At 38.8% G+C, this 9,714-nt stretch overlaps 1 long non-coding RNA gene across 1 annotated transcript; it reads right to left on the bottom strand.

Moving 5' to 3' along the window:
* Positions 1–1,218: 1,218 nt before the first annotated feature.
* LOC138027237 (uncharacterized) lies at positions 1,219–6,589 on the bottom strand. The gene is made up of 3 exons (XR_011127430.1): positions 6,425–6,589; positions 6,153–6,184; positions 1,219–4,634 (listed from the first exon to the last, which is right to left on the bottom strand). It is a non-coding gene; the product is annotated as an uncharacterized lncRNA (long non-coding RNA).
* Positions 6,590–9,714: the final 3,125 nt, after the last annotated feature.

Consider the following 9,714-nt stretch of genomic DNA (forward strand, 5'->3'; position numbering starts at 1 on the left):
CGTGATGCAAAATGCATTGTTTGGGTACGTGATGTTTACAAATTAAGGGACATGTCGATGTAGAGCACCTCTTTCTGGCTACTAAATGAAAAAGTACTCAATCTGCGTAATCTGCAGTCTATAATCTGCAATCTGCACATTGACCGCCATGCGCCATGTATGACCGCCATGCTTATTGGTAGGTTAATGTCGTAAAAAAGGTTGCTGTTATTCATCGTGGTGAAGTACAATAATAATAAAATATTCTCGTTTGTCTCACGATGTGGACACTTGTGATGTAGATCGCGAAGTTTCGACTGCATACTGCTAGTCTTCATCAGGCGATGAGGTCGACTGGTTACGCGTCACCTTTTAAGTAGGTTATTTCACGCATCAATTGATTTCGGCATCAGTGGTTTCGGGTCAACTCTCGGCTTGGCGTCGGAAGTTTGATTGATGGAACCCAAAGCGCAGTCTGGCCTTTGGCCAATGAGGATGAGATTTCGCAAAATTATGAAAAAATGAATGAATGATTTGTTTATTTCAACCTCTCGCAGTCAAGACTGAATTACAGGTTGTGGTCAAGAACAGCTGCGTATATAATAAACATAATTATTACAATTTGTACTGTGCTTATATAAAATATATCGAATTTTGATTACTTACTAACTACATATTACGAATATTTAAGCGACGAAATTCCTAAATCGAATTGTGTTGTATGGGACTTTCGCCTCACTTTTATGTCGCAGATTGTATGAACATTGCAGTAAGTCTTCCTGACATTCTCTTTCATTTCTGATGTACGCATTTATGCACCGCAAGTAACAAACGGTAAAGGGCGCACCGTCGGCTTCCACTGATACCAGTTTCGTAACTAAAGGAACTACCGATGTTAAATAAAGTGCCTTTACTTTATTTACTTTACTTTACATCTTCTTCGGGACTGAAATTTGACTTTAGGTACCGGAAAAATGCACTGCAATTGGGGTTAACCTTTTCAAGGTAGAGGTTTAAAGCCTTGAAGCCATCGCATTGGTCTGTAGTTTCGTACATCCTTGCTTCTTTTTCGTTATTGGGTTGTCACTGACCCCATCTGAATGGTTCTTCGAAGATTCATCATGTGCCATGATTGCGAATTTTCTCCTGGCTGCATCAACTACAAAATTGAAGCTGTTGATAGTAAGAGCTCTCTGTCCTTCACGGCCTCTTCGGAAAAAGTAAAGGACAATGTGGAACCAGACATTTCTTAAAAGTGAGAGTGGGGAAGAACGAAAAATGACTCTGCTGGTTTTGAGCTGTCTGAGATGTTTTTCTTCAATAGCAGGTTTATGGGTTACGTTTTCCTTTCCCCTTCTTTTCAAATTAACAAGTTGCGCATCTAACACCTGGTTTGATGACCGAAAAAATGTGGGATCACTGGCTAGCTGAAGCCCTTTGCTGTAAGGAGGAGCGTTAAGATATCTTTCGATTCTGTCTGAACCCAAGCAGGGTTGATTCATTGTATGGCTTTCCTTTTTGTGTTCGTGTTTCGGCGTAAATCGCCTGAAATTCTGGCCCAGCTGACTATTTGTCGCATTTTCAAGATGTGTTTGTATAGCTCTATCTGAGCACCAGCCTAAAGTTGATGGCATTCATGGCCTCACTAAAAAATACGGTCTTTTGCAACTGTTTCGTTATTAATTATGGTAAAATAAAAAAAGGAAGGAGAATTTTAAAGATGTAAACAAGTTATTTTGCGAATATAGATGCATTTGCTTGCTCAAGCGTTGTCCTTGCCAGATAAAACTTATCTCATTAATTTAATGCTCAGTAAAACTTTTTTTTTTTTTTAATGTAAGCTTAGACTTGAAAAGGATGCATGGAGTTAATTAATGTGTACGACTTAAAGTGGAACAAAAACTATGAACAAATTATAATTAAGAAACTAATCTATAAATTGCGTGCAGCGTTTGCTCGAAGAAAACATTCAAACGGCTTTCTACGTCAAAAATATTTTGCGCTGAAAGATTGTGTCGCCAAATCTCTAAAAAGCCTCTTTAGAATTTAATACTACTAGACATACCGACCTCGAGAGGTTGATACGGACCAATTTGTTAATTTTATTTTGGTCTTGTCCGAGTGCCTTTGTTCGACCAGATCATTAAGCTCTCGTTAGCGAATCTTTTCACCTTACTTGGTGCTGAGCTCAAAGTTGGGAAATCGTTATGTCCAGATGATTTTTCCATTGTTAAGCGAAATAAAAAAAAAACAAAAATTATCTTGTGAAAACTCGGAACATGGCGAAAAAAAGTTACGGGCAAAACGTCTTACGAAATGCTTGACGTCAACGTGCAACCCACTCGGAAATAGATTGCATTTATTACCCAATCAAAGCGCGCCCTTTCTTGAAGGAATGTTATAATAACAGGTAAATATCCGTATGCCTGGTGTAAAGCGTAGTCTGCTTTTATTAGCTGTAACACAGGATAATGTCCATAGAGTACCTACAATACTTAATACTTCAACTATACCGTGACGTGTGTACAAATTCTATATCTTATCTGAAACGGCTCGGCACCTCGTAGGTTTCCACTTTTCAGAGAGCCTATATACCCTTCATCTTTAAAAGGATATTTTTGCCGCATTGTAAAATGACCTTTTGTAAGTTACGGGCGCAATAAAATGCTCTTTAAAAAAGATCTACACATGTCACTGATTAACCATAAATAACTCTAATGCACCCGAATTCTGTACAGAACAGGAGGAGGAAAATATGTTAACAATATATATTTTTTTAAATTACCATATACGACTCAACGTCAGAAGTGGTTTGAGTTTGTTGATTTTCTGCTCCGCTCCGATGAGGTTTTTCTCCGGGTACTCCGGTTTCCCCTCTCTTAAAAATATATTAGGGACTTTAAGCAAATCGCTACGGCTGGCGCTAATACGGCTGCCGGAACGGTAAATTTCTCCCAAAATGAAACACTGCGCATGTACGTCGGTTGCATCCAGCCGTAGTGTGAAATCTGACTACGTGAGTCGCGATGTTTTGCCGTAGTGGCTACTACGTCGGGTTTATTTCGCTTCTCTGGCCCTTTTCAACGGACATCTCGGCATTTTAAGAATTCTGTTGGATACTATATCCTTTAAAGTCAATTTAAGTCAAGGATTGTGTCAAGGTTGCCTCTCATAAGCTTGTAAATCCGTATTATGAACTTACGATAAGTTTTGGCAAAGGTGTTGGAATGGCGAAGTGAGTTCAGCACGCGGTTGTTTTTCTTCGGTTAAGTTTGCTTTGAGGATTTAGTGAAGATGTTTTATATCTGGATACTATACGATGCTATTTTGCTTCTTTGAGTATAGATACATGTGTCTTTTTCACTCGATATTCTTTGAGATATTTGTCTCTGAAATTGTATATTTCATCCATCAAATTGACCTTCTGAGCGCTAGCTTTCACGTGTAGTGTCACGTGACTTTTCATGTAAACAAACCTCGAAAGTTCGGACATTCGAGAAGATCGGACATATAACACATAGTGAGATGGCGTGGCGAGCAGATATGAAATGTTAGTTTCTTTTTGCATTGGACATGGAAATGATGCAACAAAGACACAAGTCCCTTCGATGATTAGCATTTGATGTGGGACGCGGCTCTTACTTCCTTCTTCGACAGGATTTACGGGGGTGAGTCAGGTTTTAAACATCTTCGATCCCTAGGCGGACGGAAACGAAATCGTATTCCTTACATTTGATTATTACGAATACCTTCATGTATTTAAATTGTTATATATTTGTGTACTTCGAGGTCAGTAATAAAACCGAATAAATGTGATTTGAGTGTGTGTAAATCGATCCTCCGCTGAATCAGTCCATCTAACAGCAGCAAGCAGTCCTGTTTGCTACAGTTCCAGGGTCAGCATGTCTAAGCAGATACCTATTAAAGAAGGACTTCCACACAATGAATATCGCAGAACTTAAAAAATATTTGCCGGAGAGTGGAGTTTCACGGTGAGCGCGTTTAGAAGTCTTCGCTGATAGAAATCGCCGCTGCAGTTGAAGCAATGACGCCTTACTTTAATCAAGGTAATTGCCTCTAGCGCAACTAATGCTAATCTGGCAATGGATGCTATCAGTAGAAAGACAAAACCGACGATGCAGACAATTTATTTATCCCAATCAAAAGCTCAAGAACTGCACTTTTGCCGCAATCCATTTTCCATGCAATCAAGATCATGAACAATTTCATCTCCTCGGCGCCATTCGGCTTGGACGATATTTCAGTTTAACCATTTTAATGTACCACTCCATTGAATGTACTGACGACAAGCAGGCACTCGCCGCTTACAAGTCCTTCGATGATTGTCGCTTATTTACTGACGGTTTAACACGTTGATTCTTTGCAAAGTGGAGTGTGTCCATGCATATGAGAGTGTAGCTAAAGTGAAGCCCTTCGTCAAAAGGATTTGTTGACCGAGAAAGGAAAAACACCCTTCAAAAATAAGTTAAACTCATATACTCATGTACATCAGTGTCCCTTCACCCGAAGGCACTAATCTGCCAGATGAGGAGATATATCTGAAAATTTTTACCACAAAAATGTGCCAGTTACCTACTAGTAGTCCTGTTATCTTGCCTTTATTAGAAAAACTTCAGGTCAAGTTGATGAAACCGCTAAATTAAATGAAAGCAAGCTTGTGAGTGGTATTAATTAATTAAGAATAAACATTTCGACGGAAGAAGTTTTGGGAGTTGTTGTCTTTCAGTGATAAAGAAATTAACTACAGTACGGTGAGAGCACTACGACAAAGCAATGGCAATGTGAGGACTGGGGGTCATAACCGTTTCAAAGAGCAAGAGAGTCATTGATAGTGCTGAAAATGTCACAAAGTTGGTACAACCCATTCTCTATTTTCGAATGTCCCTTAATACACAATGTGTGCCCCCCAAAATTTTGCATAAACTATTGTTTTCAAATGCTCTTGGGAAAATGTAATGTCCCCAAGAGTATTTGAAAACAATAGTTTATGCAAAATTTGGGGGGGGGGGGGGGGGGGGCAAAAAAAATGTGTCATAAGGCATTCGAATAGCAAGCACAAACATCCCTACATAATTGTAAACAAAGAATGGAACCCTAAAATGCCAGGGAATGGGACTATTTCATGAAGTCAGTGCTCCCAATGCATGCAAGCGGGTTGTGAGCCATACCCACCACAAACTGGATTTGATCTCAAAAGGCTTTTTGATTACGAAGTCAAAGCCATTCCTTGGAGCAATAATATTCTGAAATGCCAGTGTTCTAAAGGTTGTCTAAACACTGCTGTAGAATATATGTGTTACTGGAAAAACAGAGATCGGTTTGTGGCAACACAAATGGTCATGGTTTTGCATTGAAAGCAACTTCAAAGTACTACTTTAAGTTCAGCTTGAAATGTTTGTAAGTGGGCTAAAACTTTGTCAACTTGTTGTGTGGAAACAAGGAATCTTCTCTGTTGAGATGACCGATGACCCTAACTTCATGCCTAATGTGTGTGCCAAACTAGAGAAGAGTCCTTCCCTTTCTCCTCTTTTATATAATAATAATAATAATAATAATAATAATAATAATAATAATAATAATAATAATAATAATAATAATAATAATAATAATAGAAGTTCAAAATAGTACTTGAAATGAATATTTCATGCTAACAATGAGTACTGTAAAAATTGTGGGAAGCAACAGATGCATCACCTAATATAATGAGTTTAAACTGTTCATGAATTACGACTGGTTATTTGACAATGTTTTTAGAATGGTTCGCCAAAAATCAGTAGATAATTTCTTTTAAGGGAAATCTCCCTAACAGTACTGTAGATATGTGTCATTCCAATTAACAGAAGGTCATGTAATAAAAATAAAACCTTTTTCAGTTTTCCTCAAGTTCAATGAAGAAACTTTTTCAGTTTGTATTGGCTCAACGCTGCATTGATCCCATGGTCAATGGTATGCACGATATATGATTATAGCTCAACAACAAAGTGTAGACTACTATACAACTAGTAGTGTATTGACTGTCCTTTGAACACACAAACGCGTCACTGCGATGAGTCATGCCATTATCCGCGTGTTCCGTTTTTCGCCTCTCCATTGCTATAACTTCGGCAAAAAATGCAAAAAACCTTGATCAGATCACCACTGAAGTTTCTTACCTCTGATTTTGGGAATCGGGAATCGTTTTTACCTGTAACGGAAGCACGCCTTTTAGTCGAGAGCATTCTGCAACTCGCAATAAACGGTGGAAATGACTACTGTCTCTGATGCAGCTAATAAGTCACTTTTATTCGGTTTTATTACCGACCTTAAAGTGAATATATATATGGCAATTTTCATACACAAAGGTAAATTTGTAAATAACATAAGGTGCGGAATGCATTTTCGTTTCCGTCGGCCCATCGATCGAAGATGGAACAACCAGACTCACCCGGGTCAATCCTGTCGAAATACGAGTGTAAAACTATCGTGTCCTACACCAAATGCTAACCATCGAAGTGACTAGTGTCTCTGTTGCATCATTTCCAAGTCGCTCGCAAAAAGAAACTAACATTTCATATCCGCTCGCCACACCATCTCACTGTGTGTTGTTTGTCCGATCTTCTCGAATGTCCGAACTTTCGAGGTTTGTTTACATGAAAAGTCACGTGACACTACACGTGAAAGCGAGCGCTCAGAAGGTCAATTGTTGTTATTGTACAAGGTGTATAGCATTTGCTTTTGCTCAGAAATAATCTGTTCGTCCTAGCATGGCGAACAACGGCCATCGTCCTTTCAGCGAAGCCATTTGAAGGTAAGAAACTAAATAAAAGAGATTTTTAACACCTTTAGCCCATGTTTCCTTGTATTTTGCTTTGCTAAACTTAAAATTTAGCGGACCACCGAGACGTAGTCTCCCCAGACCTTTTCAGTCACGGCAGCCGTAGTAGCACCATCCGTAGTGATTTGCTTAAACTCCCTAATGTTTGATCTTACTTAGTTAAACTGATTACATTTATATGTTCAGTGTCCCAATTAGTGCCTCACCGTTAGAATTCTTGACACCTTAATAAAATTCATTATTATAATCTGCAAAGAAACTATACAGGAAAAACCTTAGATATTAAGTGCAATGCCCTGTTGAAAAAAATAATAATAAAACGACTGAAAAATCCAGCATGGACAACTGGAAAAACTGTTGAAGCGTATTCACCATGCAATCGAAGTTGTGTACCGACCTTTGGATGTGAAAGCTGATGATTATCATGGGTGAACAGTCTGTGACGATCCAAGAGACATAGTGAGGAAATAGAACTCATCCTAATCAGTCCTTAACACACCACTGCAATTTGCATTAGACTCAGAGCGATACTGCAACACTTTGAAACGTGCCTGACTCGAACCAAAATGAAAGCGCTTTATGTCATAGAAGAGACCAAATTCACCATACACTAGGCCCCCGAAACACCTAAAATCACCCCTTTGATCTTGACCATTCTGTTGCCATGTGCTTGTTAGTTGCTTCAATTCCATCGTTAGCAAGGATATTCTCTGTGTTAAGGTAAGAATTAAAGTGCGTCCTTTATTGGAAAAATCATTAATTATTCATAAGGGTGACCGCCAACAGAAACGCACTATTCAGGTCACATGCATAGTCTGTAAAGAGTGATGAAGTTCAACTGTCTGAAAGCAAGGGGAGGGTTGAAAGGGTAGCAAGGAAAAGCTGGGGTTGATGAATGAATTACTACAATAATTAAAGAAATTATATACAACCACTAGTGGTTGTAACAAAGTATACAACCACGTGTTCTTTTTATGAACACATTGAACTTTGAAAGAAGATGAATGAGACAAATACAACACCAAATACATTTTACTTAATTATTACTTCGTTACTTCTCATTTCCCACTGTCTCTTTATTTTCCAGCAATCCAAACCTTTACCGTACAGTTATTGAAAACTGGACTCAGGACATTACAACAAGCATCACACGACACTGAACTTTTTCTCCCTTTGCACCTTAACCTTCTTTGCTTCCACACAAACAACAGCGCAGTCCTTACTTTGCCAACCATCTGTAAATTTCTTCACTTCAGTGCGCCTAACAACTTTGTCTTGAACTTAAAGTGCAGTCGGGAATATTGAGGCTTGCTAAAACTTCATCGGATGTTTCATCATCTACAATACTTGACCAAATATGATCTTTCACAGTTATCGAATCGAGTGCTATTTCGAGAAAAGCGTAGTTAACACGTGCTCGTTGTACTTGATTTCGAGTGCTGTTCCTACAAGGAAGCATTGATCCGTTGACCAAGCCGTAAAATGAAGGCTATAATGTTACAATAGTGTATAGTCCTTATCACTGAAACATGCGCTTAGGCTAAATCAGGAATCGAGTGCTATTTCGAGAAAAGTGTAGTTAACCGAACCGTACAATGAAAGCTAGAACGAGGCAATGTTGTTGACGCTACGAGGAAGAGGTATAATGCGCAGTAATTTGTAAAGTTCAGTTTTATTTTGGCGTATATTCTTCACACGATCTCGTAAAAAGTGTAGATAACGGAACCGTAAATTGAAAACTAAAATCACCGAAACGAGAGCTTAGGCTTAATCAAGAATCGATTGCTATTCCGAGAAAAGTGTAGTTAATTGAATAACCGAACTGTAAAATGACTCGATCGTCGCGCTGTAAGAACGAGAAATACATATCAGCAAGGAGATTGATCGCGCGTTAAGATACATCATTGTTTTTCACTCGATCATCATGCTTTATGAACAAGAAATACATACACATCAATCTCCTTCGCTCTTTTTGTTTGGCGCGTCAGAAAGGAGAAATACTGGGAACCAGGAAAACTAGTGCTTCTCCGCGTATCCGCGTATCCGCTAAGCTCGGTATTTCCAATGCGTATCGGCGTATTCGCGTATCCACCCAATTTAGGTTCTAGCTTCGAGGTGGTAGGGTATTCTGCAATCAAGCCTTCCAAGGTTGAAAGAGATCAGTATATTTACTGGTTAAGCAAAAGGATCAACTTTAAAATCCGAGTGTTCCATTGAAAATGTCTAATCTACATCAAGATGCCATTTATCAACGAAGATCTCAAGAGGCAAAAACAAGCAGTTTTAAAACGGACAGGTCTAGATAACATCAGACTACACTATATGAATGGCTCCTCATCATCAAGAATATTCACGCCGCCCAAAGAAAAACAATGCTACCCAGATCCCTGTGATACTTGCGGCTCTTCAACAAGATCTAACCAATGCCTAACAAAAAACTGTGTATACAAAATCAAATGCTCGCACTGCGACACGGTTTATATCGGTGAGATAAGTAGAACTGTCGGATCCAGAATAAAAGAACATATCAGAATGGTGAAACCGACGGTTTATTCACATTTGATCAATCACAACAAACCATCCATGCAAGATATCTCTTGGGAAATCCTCCACAGGAACATCCACGACATCCGCACGCGTAAAACCATTGAAGCGCTAGAAATCCGCAAGCATGAGAACGTCATGAATGGCTGCATTGGACGAACTCTAAATGTATATTAACACCATCAAATTAATGAGCCTTGACTTTCCACTATTGTTTTTTACATAAACCAATCTTGTATTCATAATCTTCATTCACTGACGAAGCTCTAAACGGCAAAACGTTTGAAGTATTAAACCGATTACAAACATATTTGGCTCAAGAAGTTTATTCCTCATTACATTATCTATCGAGGCAT

The sequence above is a fragment of the Montipora capricornis genome, chromosome 12 (genome assembly GCF_036669925.1).
Source record: "Montipora capricornis isolate CH-2021 chromosome 12, ASM3666992v2, whole genome shotgun sequence".
Lineage (NCBI taxonomy): Eukaryota > Metazoa > Cnidaria > Anthozoa > Scleractinia > Acroporidae > Montipora > Montipora capricornis.